Genomic DNA, 16,224 nt, shown 5'->3' with positions numbered 1-16,224 from the left:
CACAACTCTTAAATTCTCATAATCCTAAACTACAATTATGGGTTAGTGAGGTTAAAAATTGGGTTGCCTCCCAACAAGCGCCTGATTTAATGTCGCGGCACGATGCAGGTAAGCGCATTTAAGGTGCGCTCAACATTAGAGGCTCGATCAAATGGGTTACTGACACTTCCTTTGCCTCATCCATGCCCACATAATGTTAACTTGTGCCCATTGACTCTGAATGTGCCAGAGTCATTTTTTGCAGCAATCTCTACGGCACCAGTGGGGTGAATTTCAACCACACGAAATGGCTCTGACCATCATGATTTCAATTTGCCCGGACATAACCTTAGTCTTGAGTTGTATAGTAATACCGTATCTCCTGGTTTAATATTTCGCTCAATAATATTTCTATCATGTATCATCTTCATTCTCTCCTTATACAATCTTGTGCTCTCAAAGGCGTGATATCTAAACTCATCAAGCTCGTGCAACTCCGTTGCTCTACTTGTGCCCGCAACTTCAATATCAAGATTCAACTGCCTCAACGCCTACCAAGCTCTATGCTCCAACTTTACAAGTAAATGACACGATTTCCCAAACACCAAATTGTATGGCGACATGCCAATTGGAGTTTTGAAAGAGGTTCAATACGCCCAAAGTGCATCATCAAACTTCCTTGCCCAATCTGTTCTAGTTGCATTCATAGTTTTGGTCAGCACACTCTTTATTTCTCTATTCGAGACTTCCACTTGCCCTCTTGTTTGTGGATGATATGGGGTGGCTACCTTATAGCGTACATCATACTTCTCCAATAACTTTGTAAAGGCTCGATTGCAAAAGTGAGTGTCTCCGTCACTGATTATTTCCCTTGGGGTTCCAAATCGAGTGAAAATATTCTTTCTCAGAAAACCAATTACCCCCTTTGCATCATTTGTAGGGAGTGTTGCAGCTTCTACCCATTTGGACACATAGTACACAGCGAAGAGTATGTACTTGTTGCCATATGAGCTGACGAACGACACTTCTACCTCCTGAATTAGGTTCATGGGCAGCTCATGTCTGCGGGAAATGTTCCCGGTTCGTTGGCATTCATCACACCCCTTTATCCATAAATATGCATCTTTAAATAGTGTTGGCCAATAGAACCCTGACTCCAAGAAGTGCCCACCATATGGTGACGCATGACAAGCCTGCAAAATAGAAGTCTGGTCTATCTCGGGGATACATTCCGGATCATGTTATCAACAATCTTGAACAGATAAGGATCATCCCAATAATACATGTGACAATCACGAAAGAATTTTTTCTTTTGAACAGAGGAGAGGTCATAAAGAACAATACCACTCGCCAGATAGTTTGCAATGTCTGCATACCATGGCGCTTCCTTGAGACCCGTGGCTAGTAGTTGTTCATCTGAAAAAGTTTCCAGAATCGCTTCTAGCTCAACCTTCTTTTCAGCTCCTTCCAGCCTAGATAAATGGTCAGCTACTTGGTTCTCCGTATTCCCTTTCGGTCACGGATCTCCAAATCAAATTCTTGCAGCAGTAGCACCCATCGAATCAGGCGTGGTTTTGACTCCTTCTTTTCAATTAAGTACCTGAGAGTAGCATGGTCAGTATAAATAATTATCTTTGAGCCTATCAGTTAAGACCTAAACTTGTCAAATGCGAACACCACTGCCAGCATCTCCTTCTTGGTCACAGTGTAATTTAGCTGGGATTCACTCAACGTTCTACTTGCGTAGTATATTGGATGCATGATTTTATCTTTTCGCTGCCCAAGAACTGCTCCCACGGCATAGTCACTAACATCACACATTAGCTCAAATGGTTGCTCCTAATTGGGGACAACTATGATAGGTGATGTTACCAGTCTCTTTTTTAATTCCTCAAAAGCTACACTGTAGTCATCAGAAAACACAAAAGGGTGATCGTTTTCAAGCAATTTACACAAAGGGTTAGCAATTTTGGAAAAATCTTTTATAGATCTCCTATAAAAACCGGCGTGCCCAAGAAAACTTCTGATTGCTTTGACGGAGGCAGGTGGTGGAAGCTTTTCTATCACATCAACTTTTGCACGATCCACCTCAATACCTTTACTTGACACTAGGTGCCCCAAGACTATACCTTCCTGTACTATGAAATGATACTTTTCCCAGTTGAGTACTAGATTAGTCTTTATACACCTTTTCAAGACTCGCCTCAAGTTTACAAGGCAATCATCGAATGAATTTCCCACCATTGAGAAGTCATCCATGAAAACCTTCATTATCTCCTCTACCATATCTGTGAAGATGACCATCATGTACCTTTGGAATGTGGGGGGTGCGTAGCATAGGTCAAAGGGCATTCGCCGAAAAGCATAGATTCCATAAGGGCATCTGAACGACATCTTCTGTCTATCCTCTGGGGCAATGAAAATATGATTATACCCGGAGTACCCATCCAGGAAGCAAAAGTGAGACCTCCCTGCCAGTCTATCTAGCATCTGATCAATGAATGGCAGTGGAAAATGGTCCTTCCTAGTAGCCAAGTTCAACTTCATGTAATCTATACAGATTCTCCAATCTGTGACTGTTCGTGTAGAGATCAACTCGTTCTTCTCATTTTTCACTACCGTCATACTTCCCCTTTTCGGTACACACTACACTGGGCTAACCCAATTGCTATCAGAGATGGGGAATATGATTCCCGCATCTAACCATTTAATCACTTCCTTTTTCACCACTTCTTTCATATTGAGGTTCAGCCTTCTTTGATGTTCTTTGGAAGGTTTGTGCCCATCTTCCAGCAGAATCTTATGCATATAAAAGGTCGGGCTGATCCCTTTAATGTCTACAATGGTCCACCCAATTATAGTCTTGCACTTAGTTAGTACCTGCAAAAGTTGTTCTATGTGCACATCTAACAAACTGGATAAAATATTAACAGGTAGAGTTGAGTTAGGTCCTAAGAATGCATACCTGAGATAATATGGCAGTGGCTTCAGTTCCAACTTTGGTGGCTCTTCTATTGACGGCTTAGCTGGAGGAGTTTTTCTTTCCTCCAAGTGCAAAGGCAAATTCAAACTCCTTTTTCCAAAAACCTTGGCCTTCAAGAGCCAGTACCCACTCTGTCAAGTCTTCACCATTAGCTTCGTCTAAGTTAATGAGACAAGCTGCTAGGGGGTCTTTAACGTTCTATGCTTCATCATACTCCTCCAATACTACATCCACTGCATCTATTAGAGAGCAATTGGCAAATTCACTGGGTCTGCGCATAGATTTTTGCACGTTGAATGTTATCTCATCATTGTTTAATCTCATTTTGAGCTCTCTAGTTTCACAATCAATTAAAGCTCTCTTTGTGTCCAAGAATGGTCTTCCCAAAATTATGGGAATTTTCTCTTCAACCTGACAATCAAAGATGAAAAAATCTTCTAGGAACATAAATTCCCAAACTGCACCAATATATCATCTAGAATCCCAAAGGGCCTCTTTACTGTTCGATCAACCAGCTGTAATAGCATAAACGTGAGTCTAGCTCTTCCAATGCCTAGCCTTTTGTACATAGCTAGGGGCATAAGGTGTATGCTTGCTCCCAGATCACACAGTGCCTTAGCAAAAGCAAAGTTGCCTATTGTGCAAGGGATTGTGAAATTCCTTGGATCAGACAGCTTCTTGGCTATGGGTCTCATCACAATAGCACTGCAGGTTTGTGTCAGTGTAACTGTGGCCAAGTCTTGAAAGTCGAACTTGCGGGACATCAAGTCCTTCATCATCTTTACATAACCAGGCATTTGCTTTAAAGCATAAATCAATGGAATGTTTACCTGAATTTGCTTCAATATCTCTAAAAATTCTTCTACTGCTCTTCTTTCTGATACTTGGCCAATCTCTGTAGGAATGGTGCTGGAGGTCGCTTCTTCCCTGTGATTTGATTTTTCTCTTATTCAGGCACTACTTCTACTGTCAATTACGGTGCAGCCTTAGTCTCTTTCAGAACCTCTTCTTCTTTGTTGGTGATCTCTTGCGCATTCTATATTGTCACCTCAGTTAAGCCTGCTAAATCATCTATCTTAATGGGTACTAACACCAGTGTCTCAGCCGGCCTGCTTTAGCGAGCAATTTCTTGCTCCAAATCTATATCCCTACCATTTTAGAGACTCACTGCCATCAGCTGCTTCGGGCCCTGCTCTTTTAGATTTATTTGGGGTGTCTGCAGGTAACGTCCCATGAGGACGATTATTTAGGGCCAGGGAAATCTGTCCTAACTAGATCTCAATATTCTTAATCGATGACTCATGTTAGTCTACTCTGTCAGTTATTTTTCCAATGGACCCAATCATTTGTTGCATCATTCCCTCGAGTTTAGCAAACCCATCTTCATGTCTCACAATCTGTTGTTGTGGAGATTGTTGATAAACATGCTGCTGATTTTGCTGGTTGTACCCTTGTTGCCTTTGGTAAGGCACCATTTTCCCCTGGGGTCGCATAGCCCCATGATTATTGTTGTTATTGTACTGCTGCTGAGATGGTCTGTATTGTTGATTCTGCTGACCCCAATTCTGACCACCTGGTCTCGGTCCCCCGTAGTTGGCCACATAATTCATGTTCTCCTGATATTGTTGATTATCACTTTCAGCACTCCACGAGCAGACACATGGTTGATTAATGCATGATGTACATAAACCCCCATTAGTTGCATAAAATATGTGTACCTGCTGCTTCTAGCTTGATTCTTCCACCTTTTTGGTGAGGATGCTCATTTGCGTCAATAGAGTGGCCATATTTTCAGCCATGGAGTTAGCCGGGTCTAGAGCCACTAATGGCACCACAGGACTGCTTGGAGCATTTCTTGTTGTCCATACTGATTTTTGTGCCATTTTGTTAAGTAGGATCTTGCTCTCTCTGAATGTCTTGCTAAAAAATGCTCCACCTGCTGAAGCATCAACATTGGCTTTCGAAGTATTTGCTAAACCCATTTAAAATCTCTGCCCCAACATCTACTCCAGAATACGTGATGTGGACACGTAACCAGCAGACCCTTGAATCTCTCCCACGTTTCATGTAGAGTCTCAATTGTTCTCTATCTGAAGCTCAATATCTCATCAATTTGCTGAGCAGTCTTATTGGATGGATGAAATTTGCTCAAATATTGCTTGACTAATTCCTCCCAAGTAGTGATGGAGTTGATGGAGAGTGAATTAAGCCAAGTCCGAGTTGCTCCTATCACTGAGAATGGAAACAATAGCATACGTATTGGTTCTGGTGTCACGTTGTGTTGCCTCTGCGTGGCACCGATTGACAAGAAATTCTTTAGATGCTGCTGAGGATCTTCAACGTATGACCTAGAGAATAGTCCCTTGTTCTGCAACAGATGTAGCATGTTATTTGTGATCTGGAATGAATCTGCTTGTATCTGAGGGACTACAATAGCAGTTGCTAAGTTGTCAGCTGAGGGTTGTGCCCAGTCATATAGTGCTGCATCTAGCACAAGAGGTGCCACACCCTGATCATTTGGGTCATTCACATTGTTTTTGTTGTTTAGGTTATTGTCTTCCATGTCTGATTCAATGTTTTCGGTTGAGTTCTGTTGTGATGACCTAAAAGGTCATCACTTGTTTTAGAAATAAATTTTGGGTTTCAAGGCCTTAAAATCTCCTTTTTGTCTCACCTTGATTTGCGTGCGCAGTCCGAGCGTGTATCTGGAAAGCCATTATGTAAAAATTTATGAAAAATGATAAATTTTGCTTTTAAAATAAATTTAGGATGACTTTGGTCAACATTTTATGTAAACGAACCTGGACCCGTAATTTGATGGTCCCAAAGGGTTCATAGGAAAATATGGGACTTGGGCATATGTCCGGAATCGAATTCCGAGGTCCCAAGCCCGAGAAATGAATTTTTAAAGAAAATTATTTTCTGGAATATATGTGAGTTTTTGAAAATGAAATATGTTTGAATTTGATGGTATCGGGCCCATATTTTGGTTTCGGAGCCCGGTACAGGTCTTATATGGGATTTAAGTTGAGCCTATAAAATTTGGTAAGAAACAGACTTGAAATGATGTGAATCGGACCTTCGGTTGTTAAAATTTGAACTTAAGAGTTCATGAGATTTTTCTTTGATTTTGATGCTAAATTCATAGATATTGATGTTATTTTGATGATTTAATCGCACGAGCAAGTCCGTATGATATTTTTAGACTTGTGTGCATGTTTGGTTTGGAGCTTCGAGGGCTCAGTTGAGTTTTGGATAGGCCACGGAGTAAATTTTGAACTTAGGAATTGCTGGTATGTTGCACGCCTGCAGGCTTCGCAAATGCGAGCCCGTAAATGCGAATCTTTATCGCAAATGTGAAGATGGCCTGGGCTGCCTTGATCGCAAATGCGTCGTAATTATCGCAAAAGCGATATCGCAATTACGAAGGGTCCCTCGCAAATGCAAAGTGGACCATATTCCTTTAGTATCGCAAATGCGACAAGATCTTCGCAATTTCAAAGTCAACAGGTTCTAAAGGGTTCACAATTGCAAATCCTGGCCACAATTGCGACATCTGCAACCTGCTAAATCATAACTTAGATGCATTTTCAGCCATTTTTCAAACCTTTTCAAAACCTAAACATCTTTGGGCGATTTTCAAAGAAAAGTACTCTTCCATATCGATTGTAAGTCATTTCTAACTCGTTTTCATTAATCTTTAACATCTTTTCACATGATTTCAACTCAAAATCAAGGGGTTTCATGGGGCAAATTGGGTGTTTTGGGTAGAACCTAGGTTTTTCAAATTTTGGAGATATGGACCTCGATTTGAGGTCCGATTTCAAAATAGATTATATATTTGGGTTCATGGGTGAATGGGTAATTGTGTTTTAGTTCGAACCTCGGGTTTTGACCATGTGGGCCCGGGGTCAATTTTTGACTTTTTGGGGAAATCGTTATAAAACCCATTTTCATGCATTAGAATTGATTCATTTAGCATTTATTGATATTGTTAAGTAAATTGTAGCTAGATACCAGCGAATTGGTGGTGGAAACAAGAGGTAAAGCGGTAGTTGAGGCTTGAATTGTGATTGTGGCATCGAGGTAAGTGTTTGGTCTAACCTTAGCTTGAGGGATTAGGAGTTGTATCTTATTTGCTATGTGTTAATTGTGGAGTACGGTGTATAGGCATGGTGACGAGTATCTATACGTCGGTGTCAAGCATGCCCGTGGGTCTAGTGTTGTAATTATTGTGACTCCGTTGAGATTTATTCATGCTTAACGTATTGATTATCATTGTTGGTTCCCTTGCTGGAATGTTATTGTTTATGATATTGTCTCCATTGTCGGGATGTTAATATTTATGATATTGTCTCCCTTGTCGGGATGTTATTGTTTATGATATTGTCTCCCTTGTGGAGATATTATTGTTTATGATATTGTCTCCCTTGCCGGGATATTATTCTTTACGATATTGTTTTTCTTGTCGGGATGTTGTTGTTATGTTCTTGTTCCCTTGCTGAGATTCTTTTGTGATTGATGTTGATTTGTAAATGGGATAGGGTTGCACGCCTGCAGTAAGATATATGAAATGGGAGCGGGTGGCGCGCCGACACGGAAATATTTGAAATGGGATCAGGTTGCACGCCTGCAACAAGATATGTGAAATGGGAGCGGGTTGCACGCCTGCAACGAGATATATGAAATGGGAGCGGGTTGCACGCTGCAACAAGATATATTAAATGGGAGAGGGTTGCACGCCTTCAACAAGATATATGAAATAGGAGTGGGGTGCATGCCTGCAACGAGATATATGAAATGGGAGCGGGTTGCATGCTTGCAACGAGATATATGAAATGGGATTAGGTTGCACACCTGTAACAAGAAAGAAATGAAAGTGAATACTGTGTTTGTTTTCCTCACTATTGTTGGCAATTAAATCCCGGTTTCTTTACATTCCTCTTTGGTATTTTGTTGTTATCTCATACTCCTCATAGCATGCTTTCCCCTCCCCATCTTTAACTGTGAATATCTGCTTTTATTTTCGGTTGTATATGATTTAACTGCACAGGTTTATTTGGTAGTCCGGTCCTAGCCTTGTCACTACTTCGCTGAGGTTAGGCTAGGCACTTACTAGCACATGGGGTTGGTTATGCTGATACTACACTCTGCACTGTGTGCAGATCCCGGTGTTGCAGCTTTTGGACCATAGTGAGGTGGCTGCCTTCAGTCCACTCAGGCGACCCGAGGTAGTGTTGCAGGCATCCGCAGGCCTTGGCGTCTCCTTCTACCTTTCCATACTATTTCTTCTATGTATTTTTGAAACAGCTTGTAGTTATCTTTCAAACCCTTATTTGTAGTATTCCTAGACAGTCTGTGATATTGTAACACCAACCTCTGGGTAGAGTTGTATCTCGAATTTATATATCAGTGTTTGGTTAAACTATTAAGTTTTCGTCTTCCGTATTTCTAGTTATTTTTAATCATTCCGTTGTTGATCACCAATTATATTGATTTGTTAAAAAGGCTAAGTAAAAAGGGTAATGAATCTATCACGCTCGGCTTGGTTAGCTTTCACGAGTAGGCGCTATCATGACTCCCGAGGGTGGAAAAAAGGGGTGCGACAGTTGGTATCAGAGCTCTATGTTACTTAGGTTTCATAATTCACGGACAAGCTTAGTAGAGTCTGAGGGATCGGTACGAAGATGTCTGTATTTATCCCCCAGAGGCTACAGAGTTAGGAAAAACTTCACATCTATTCTTCTCTGTCGTGCGATTTTGTTCTCTCACTGCTAAATTGAACCCTCTACTCTTGTTCTTTCATGGATGACGAAACCATGTACCGCTTCTTTAGCCGAGCGGTAGCTAAGGCCGGTGATGGATCAACTACATTTTTAAGTGCCTTGTGGAGATTGGACAGGTTCACCAAGCTCTTCACTACTACTTTCAGCTGTGCATCTTCTAAGGATCTCCAGGGTTTTTGGACAACTGTCATGAGGTTCTCAGGAATATGGGGATAGTGGAGACCAATGGGGTCGACTTTACTGTTTTTTGCTTATCTAGATTCACCAAGACTTGGTAGAGAGATTTTTGTTTGGCTAGACTAGTTGGGTCACCAGCTTTGACTTAGGATCAGTTTTCTCAACTATTTTTGGAGAAGTTTCTTCCTATCAGTCAGAGGGAGAACTATCAGAGGCAGTTTGAGCATCTCCAACAGGGTTCTATGACTGTTACTCAGTACGAGACCAGATTTATTGACTTGGCCCATCATGTTTTTCTTATACTTCCCACCGAGAGAGAGAGAGTGAGAAGGTTTATTAAGGGACTTATTCAGCCAATTCGATTGCAAATGGCTAAGGAGACGGGGAGTGAAATTTCTTTTCCAGATGCGGCCAATGTAGCTAGGAGAGTTGAGATGGTTCTATCATAGGGGAGTGGTCAGGGGTCTGACAAGAGACCTCGTCATTCTGGTAGGTTCAGTGGTACCTCGTCTGGAGGCATGGATTCTTTTGGTAGGGGACATCCTCCCAGGCCATTTCATTCAGCACTTCAGGCTTCTCACGGTGCCCTAGGTGGCCATGGTTCACACATGCAGTATTTTGATCAGTAGTCCTATAGTGCATCTCCAACTCCTATCAGTGCGCCTCCGCTTCAGAGTTTTCAGGGTCATCAGCCCCAGCAGCCGAGGGCTTGTTTTACTTGTGGCTACACGAGGCATATTGCAAGATGTTGCCCTCGAGCACCGAGCAGTTCTCAGCATCAGGGTTCCTGTGCCATGGTTCAGGAACCGAGTTTTCCACTACCCGCTCAGCCAACTAGAGGTGGAGGTAGAGGTATTAGAGGTGGAGCTCAGGCCACTAGAGGTGGAGGCCAGCCAGCAGGAGGCCGTGCTAGAGATGTAGTTTAGAGTGGTGGGGCCCAGCCCTGATGTTATGCTCTTCCAGCTAGGCCTGAGGCTGAGGCTGAGGCTTCTTATGCAGTTATCATAGGTGCGATTCTGGTTTGTAGTAGAGATGCTTCAGTTCTATTTGATCCATGATCTACATACTCCTATGTGTCATCTTATTTTATACCGTATCTGGTCATGCTTAGTGATTCTTTGAGTGCTCCTGTATATGTGTCTATATCGGTGGGTGATTCTATTGTGGTAGATCGTGTCCATCATTCTCGTATAGTGGTGATTGGGGGTCTTGAGACCCGAGTAGACTTATTACTTTTGGACATGGTTGATTTTTATGTCATTGGGGATGGACTAGTTATCACCTTACCACGCTATCTTGGACTGTCATGCCAAGATTGTCACCTTAGCCTTCCCAAGGTTGCCTCGTTTAGAGTGGAGAGGGACTCCTGGTCATTCTACCCGTAGTGTTATCTCATATATGAAGGCTCAGTGAATGGTCGAGAAGGGGTGTTTTGCCTATTTGGCATATGTTTATGATTTTAGTGCTGAAGTTTCTTCTATGGATTTTGTGCCTATTGTTCGTGAGTTTCTTGAGGTATTTCCTTCAGACCTGCCGGGTATGGCACCCGATAGGGATATTGACCTCTGTATTGATTTGGATCCGGGCACTCAGCCCATTTTTATCATGCCGTATCGTATGGCCCCGCCTGAGTTGAAAGAATTGAAAGAGCAGTTGCAAGACTTGCTTGATAAAGGCTTCATTAGACCTAGTGTCTCGCCTTGGGGTGCGCCGATGTTGTTTGTTAAGAAGAAGGACGGATCGATGAGGATGTGTATAGATTATCGGCAATTGAACAAGGTTACAATCAAGAATAAGTATCCATTGCCGAGAATTGATGATTTGTTTGATCAGCTTTAGGGTACCAAGGTATTCTCGAAGATTGACTTTAGATCTGGCTACCATCAGTTGAGGATTAGGGCATCCGATGTCCCTAAGATAGCTTTCTACACTCTGTACGGGAATTATGAGTTCTTGGTGATGTCATTTGGGTTGAAAAATGCCCCAGTAGCTTTTATGGATGTGATAAACCGAGTGTTCAAGCCTTACTTGGATTCGTTCGTGATAGTCTTCATTGATGATATTTTGATCTACTCTCGCAGTCGGGAAGAGCATGAGCATCACCTGAGAGTGGTTCTTCAGACTTTGAGAGATAGTCAGTTGTATGCTAAGTTTTCAAAGTGTGAGTTCTGGTTGAGTTCGGTTGCATTCTTGGGACATGTTGTATCAGCAGAGGGTATTCAGGTAGATCCGAAGAAGATAGAGGCAATCAAGAACTGGCCTAGACCCGCATCTGCTACAAAGATCCGGAGTTTCTTGGGTTTGGCAGGCTATTATCGTCGGTTTGTGGATTGGTTTTCATCTATTGCAGCCTTGACCCAGAAGGGTGCCTAGTTCAGGTGGTCGGACGAGTGTGAGGCGAGCTTTCAGAAGCTCAAGACAACTTTGACTACGGCGCCAGTCTTGGTTTTACCCACAGGTTCAGGGTCATATACAGTTTATTGTGACGCATCTCGTATTGGACTTGGTGCGGTGTTGATGCAGGATGGCAAGGTCATTGATTATAATTCACGTCAGTTGAAGATTCATGAGAAGAATTATCCAGTTCATGATTTGGAGTTAGCATCCATTGTTCACCCGTTGAAGATTTGGAGGCATTATCTGTATGGCGTGTCATGTGAGGTGTTCACGGATCACAAGAGTTTGCAATACTTGTTCAAGAAGAAGGAGCTAAATTTGAGGCAGAGAAGGTAGGTGGAGCTATTAAAGGACTATGATATCACCATCTTATATCACCCGGGAAAGGACAATGTGGTGGCCGATGCTTTGAGTAGGAAGTCAGCCAGTATAGGTAGTCTTGCGTATATTCCGGTCGGTGAGAGACCGCTTGCTTTGGATGTTTAGGCTTTGGCCAATCAGTTTGTGAGATTGGATGTTTCGGAGCCCAGTCATGTGTTAGCTTGCACAGTCGCTTGTTCTTCTTTATTAGAGCGTATCCGAGATCGACAGTATGATAATCCTCATTTGTGTGTCCTTAAGGACACGGTGCATCACGATGGTGCCAAGTAGGTTACATTGGTAGATGATGGAGTTTTGAGGTTGGAGGGTCGAGTTTATGTACTTAATGTGGATAGACTTCGAGAGTTGATTTTATAGAAGGCCCATAGTTCCCGGTACTCTATTCATCCAGGCACCGCTAAGCTGTATCAGGATTTGCGGCAATATTATTGGTGGAGAAGGATAAAGAAGGATATTGTTGCATATGTGACTCGGTGTTTGAATTGTCAGCAGGTAAAGTATGAACATCAGAGACTTGGTGTTTTGTTCCAGAAGATTGAGATTCCTGAGTGGAAGTGGGAGCGTATCACTATGGACTTCATTGTTGGACTCCCACGGGCTCAGAGGAAGTTTGATGCAGTGTGGGTTATTGTTGATAGGCTGACCAAGTCAGCAGATTCCATTCCTATGGCAGTCTTCTATTCTTCCGAGAGGTTAGCTGAGATCTATATTCGGGAGATTGTTCGTCTTCATGGTGTGCCTGTGTCTATCATTTCGGACCGAGGTACGCAGTTTACCTCACATTTCTGGAGAGCAGTTCAGCATGAGTTGGGCACACGGGTTGAGTTGAGCACCGCATTTCATCCTCAAACGGACGGGCAGTCCGAGCATACTATTCAGATTTTGGAGGATATGCTCCGAGTTTGCGTCATTGACTTTGGCGGTTTGTGGGATCAGTTCTTGCCTTTAGAGGAGTTTGCCTACAACAACAACTACAAGTTGAGAATCCATATGGCTCCTTATGAGGCTTTATATGGTAGGCGGTATCGGTCGCCGATTGGATGGTTTGAGCCGGGAGAGGCTTGGTTGTTGGGTACAGATCTAGTACAGGATGCCTGGGACAAGGTCACGATTATTTAGGATAGGCTTCGTACAGCTCAGTCCAGGCAAAAGAGTTATGCCGACCGTAAGGTTCATGATGTGGCATTCGTGGTCGGTGAGCGGGTATTGCTTCGGGTGTCGCCTATGAAGGGCGTGATGAGATTTGGGAAGAGGAGCAAGCTTAGCCCTTGGTTCATTGGTCCTTTTGAGATTCTTGATCGAGTGGGAGAGGTGGCTTACAGACTTGCATTGTTGTCGAGCTTATCAACCGTGCATCCAGTGTTTCATGTGTCCATGCTTCAAAAGTATCACGGCGATCCATCCCATATGTTAGATTTCAGCACTGTCCAGTTGGACAAGGACTTGTCCTATGAGGAGGAGTCGGTAGCCATTCTAGACCGGCAGGTTCGTCAGTTGAGATCAAAGAGTTTTCCTTCTATTCGTGTTCAGTGGAGAGGTCAGCCTGTTGAGGCAGCAACCTGGGAGTCCGAGTCCGATATGCGGAATCGATATCCTCATCTTTTTTCCGACTCGGGTACTTTCTTCTTATGTCCGTTCGAGGACGAACGATTGTTTTAGAGGTGGATAATGTGATGACCTAAAAGGTCATCACTTGTTTTAGAAATAAATTCTGGGTTCCGAGTCCTTAAAACCTCATTTTTGTCTCACTTCAATTTGCGTGCGCAGTCCAGGCGTGTATCCGGAAAGCCATTATGTGAAAATCTATGAAAAATAATGAATTTTGCTTTTAAAATAAATTTAGGTTGACTTCGGTCAATATTTTGGGTAAAAGGACCGAGACCCGTAATTTGACGGTCCCGGAGGGTCCGTAAGAAAATATGGGACTTGGGCGTATGTCCGGAATCGAATTCTGAGGTCCCAAGCCCGAGAAATAAATTTTTAAAGAAAATTGTTTTCTGGAATATATATCAGTTTTTTGAAATGAAATATGTTTGAATTTGATGGTATCGAGCCAGTATTTTGGTTCTGGTGCTGGGTACAGGTCTTATATGGGATTTAAGTTGAGCATGTAAAATTTGGTAAGAAACGGACTTGAAATGACGTGAATTGGACCTTCGGTTGTTAAAATTTGAAATTAAGAGTTAATGAGATTTTTCTTTGATTTGATGCTAAATTCATAGTTATTGATGTTATTTTGATGATTTGATCACACGAGCAAGTCCATATGATATTTTTGGACCTGTGTGCATGCTTGGTTTGGAGCCCCGAGGGCTCGGTTGAGTTTTGGATAGGCCACGGAGTAAAATTGAACTTAGGAAATTGCTGGTATGTTGCAGGCCTGCAGGCTTGGCTCGCAAATGCGAATCTTTATCGCAAATGCAAAGATGGTCTGGGCTGCCTTGATCGCAAATGTGACGTAATTATCGCAAAAGCGATATCGCAATTGCAAAGGGTCCCTCGCAAATGTGATGTGGGCCGGATTCCTTCTGTGTCGCAAATGCGACAAGATCTTCGCAATTGCGAAGTCAACAGGTTCTGAAGGGTTCGCACGCAATTGAGACATCTATAACCTGCTAAATCATAACTTATACGCATTTTCATCCATTTTTCAAATCTTTTCAAAACCTAAACACCTTTGGGCGATATTTCAATGACGTACTCTTCCAAATCGATTGTAAGTCATTTCTACCCCGTTTTCATTAATCTTTAACATCTTTTCACATGAATTCAACTCAAAATCAAGGGTTTTCATGGGGGAAATTGGGCGTTTTGGGTAGAACCTAGGTTTTTCCAATTTTGGGGATTTGGACCTCGATTTGAGATCCGGTTTGAAAACAAATATATATTTGGGTTTGTGGGTTAATGGATAATCGGGTTTTGGTTCGAACCTCGGGTTTAACTCATGTGGGCCCGGGGTCAATTTTTGACTTTTTGAGGAAATCATTATAAAACCTATTTTCATGCATTAGAATTGATTCATTTAGCATTTATTGATATTGTTAAGTAAATTGTGGCTAGATACAAGCGAATTGGTGGTGGAAATAAGAGGTAAAGAGGTAGTTGAGGCTTGAATTGTGTTCGTGGCATCGAGGTAAGTGTTTGGTCTAACCTTAGCTTGAGGGATTAGGAGTTTTATCTTATTTGCTATGTGTTTATTGTGGAGTACGATGTATAGGCATGGTGACGAGTATCTATATGTCGGTGTCAAGCATGCCCGTGGGTCTAGTGTTAAGTTGTGACTCCGTTGAGATTTATTCATGTTTAACATGTTGATTATCATTGTTGGTTCCCTTGCCGGGATGTTATTGTTTATGATATTGTCTCCCTTGCTGGGATGTTATTGTTTATGATATTGTCTCCCTTGCCGGGATGTTATTATTTACGATATTGTCTCCCTTGCCGGGATGTTGTTGTTATGTTCTTGTTCCCCTGTCGGGATTTTTTTGTGATTGATGTTGATTTGTAAATGGGATCGGGTCGCACGCCTGCAACAAGATATATGAAATGGGAGCGGGTGGCATGCCGCCACAGAAATATTTGAAATGGGATCGGGTTGCACGCTTGCAACAAGATATATGAAATAAGAGCGGGTTGCACGCCTGCAACAAGATATATGAAATGGGAGCGGGTTGCATGCCTGCAACGAGATATATGAAATGGAAGCGGGTTGCACGCATGCAACAAGATATATGAAATGGGAGCGGGTTACATGCCTGCAACAAGATATATTAAATGGGAACAGGTTGCACGCCTGCAACGAGATATATGAAATGGGAGCGGTTGCACGCCTGCAATGAGTTATATGAAATGGGACCGGTTTGCACGCCTGCAACAAGAAAGAAATGAAAGTGAATATTGTGTTTGTTTTCCTTATTATTGTTGGCAATTAAATCCTGGTTTCTTTACATTCCTCTTTGGTATTTTGTTGTTATCTGATACTCCCTGTAGCCCTGTTTTCCCCTCTCCATCTTTAACTATGAATATCTGCTTTTATTTTCTATTGTATATGATTTAACTACACAACTTTATTTGGTAGTCTAGTCCTAGCCTCGTCACTACATCCCAAGGTTAGGCTATGCACTTACCAGCACATGGGGTCGGTTGTGCTGATACTACACTCTGCACTATGTGCAGATCCCAGTGCTGCAGTTGTTGGATCGTAGTGAGGTGGCTGCCTTCAGTCCGCTCAGGCGACCCGAGGTAGTCCTGCAGGCGTTCGCAGGCCTTAGCGTCTCCTTCTACCTTTCCATATTGTTTCTTCTATGTATTTCTAAAACTGCTTGTAGTTATCTTTCGAACCCTTATTTGTGGTATTCCTAGACAGCCTGTGATATTGTAACACCAAATTTTGGTTAGAGTTGTATCTCGGATTTATGTATTAGTGTTTGGTTAAACTATTAACTTTTCGTCTTCCGCATTTCTGGTTATTTTTAATGATTCCGTTGTTGATAACCTATTGTATTGATCTGTTAAAAAGGT

At 42.4% G+C, this 16,224-nt stretch overlaps 1 non-coding gene across 1 annotated transcript; it reads left to right on the top strand.

Moving 5' to 3' along the window:
* Positions 1-4,974: 4,974 nt before the first annotated feature.
* LOC142163675 (small nucleolar RNA R71) lies at positions 4,975-5,080 on the top strand. Its single transcript, XR_012694620.1, has one exon. It is a non-coding gene; the product is annotated as a small nucleolar RNA R71 (small nucleolar RNA).
* Positions 5,081-16,224: the final 11,144 nt, after the last annotated feature.

Source organism: Nicotiana tabacum, chromosome 8 (genome assembly GCF_000715075.1).
Source record: "Nicotiana tabacum cultivar K326 chromosome 8, ASM71507v2, whole genome shotgun sequence".
Classification (NCBI taxonomy): Eukaryota; Viridiplantae; Streptophyta; class Magnoliopsida; order Solanales; family Solanaceae; genus Nicotiana; species Nicotiana tabacum.
The sequence above is the reverse complement of the archived record's forward strand: the minus strand, read 5'-3'. Positions and strand labels throughout refer to the sequence as shown.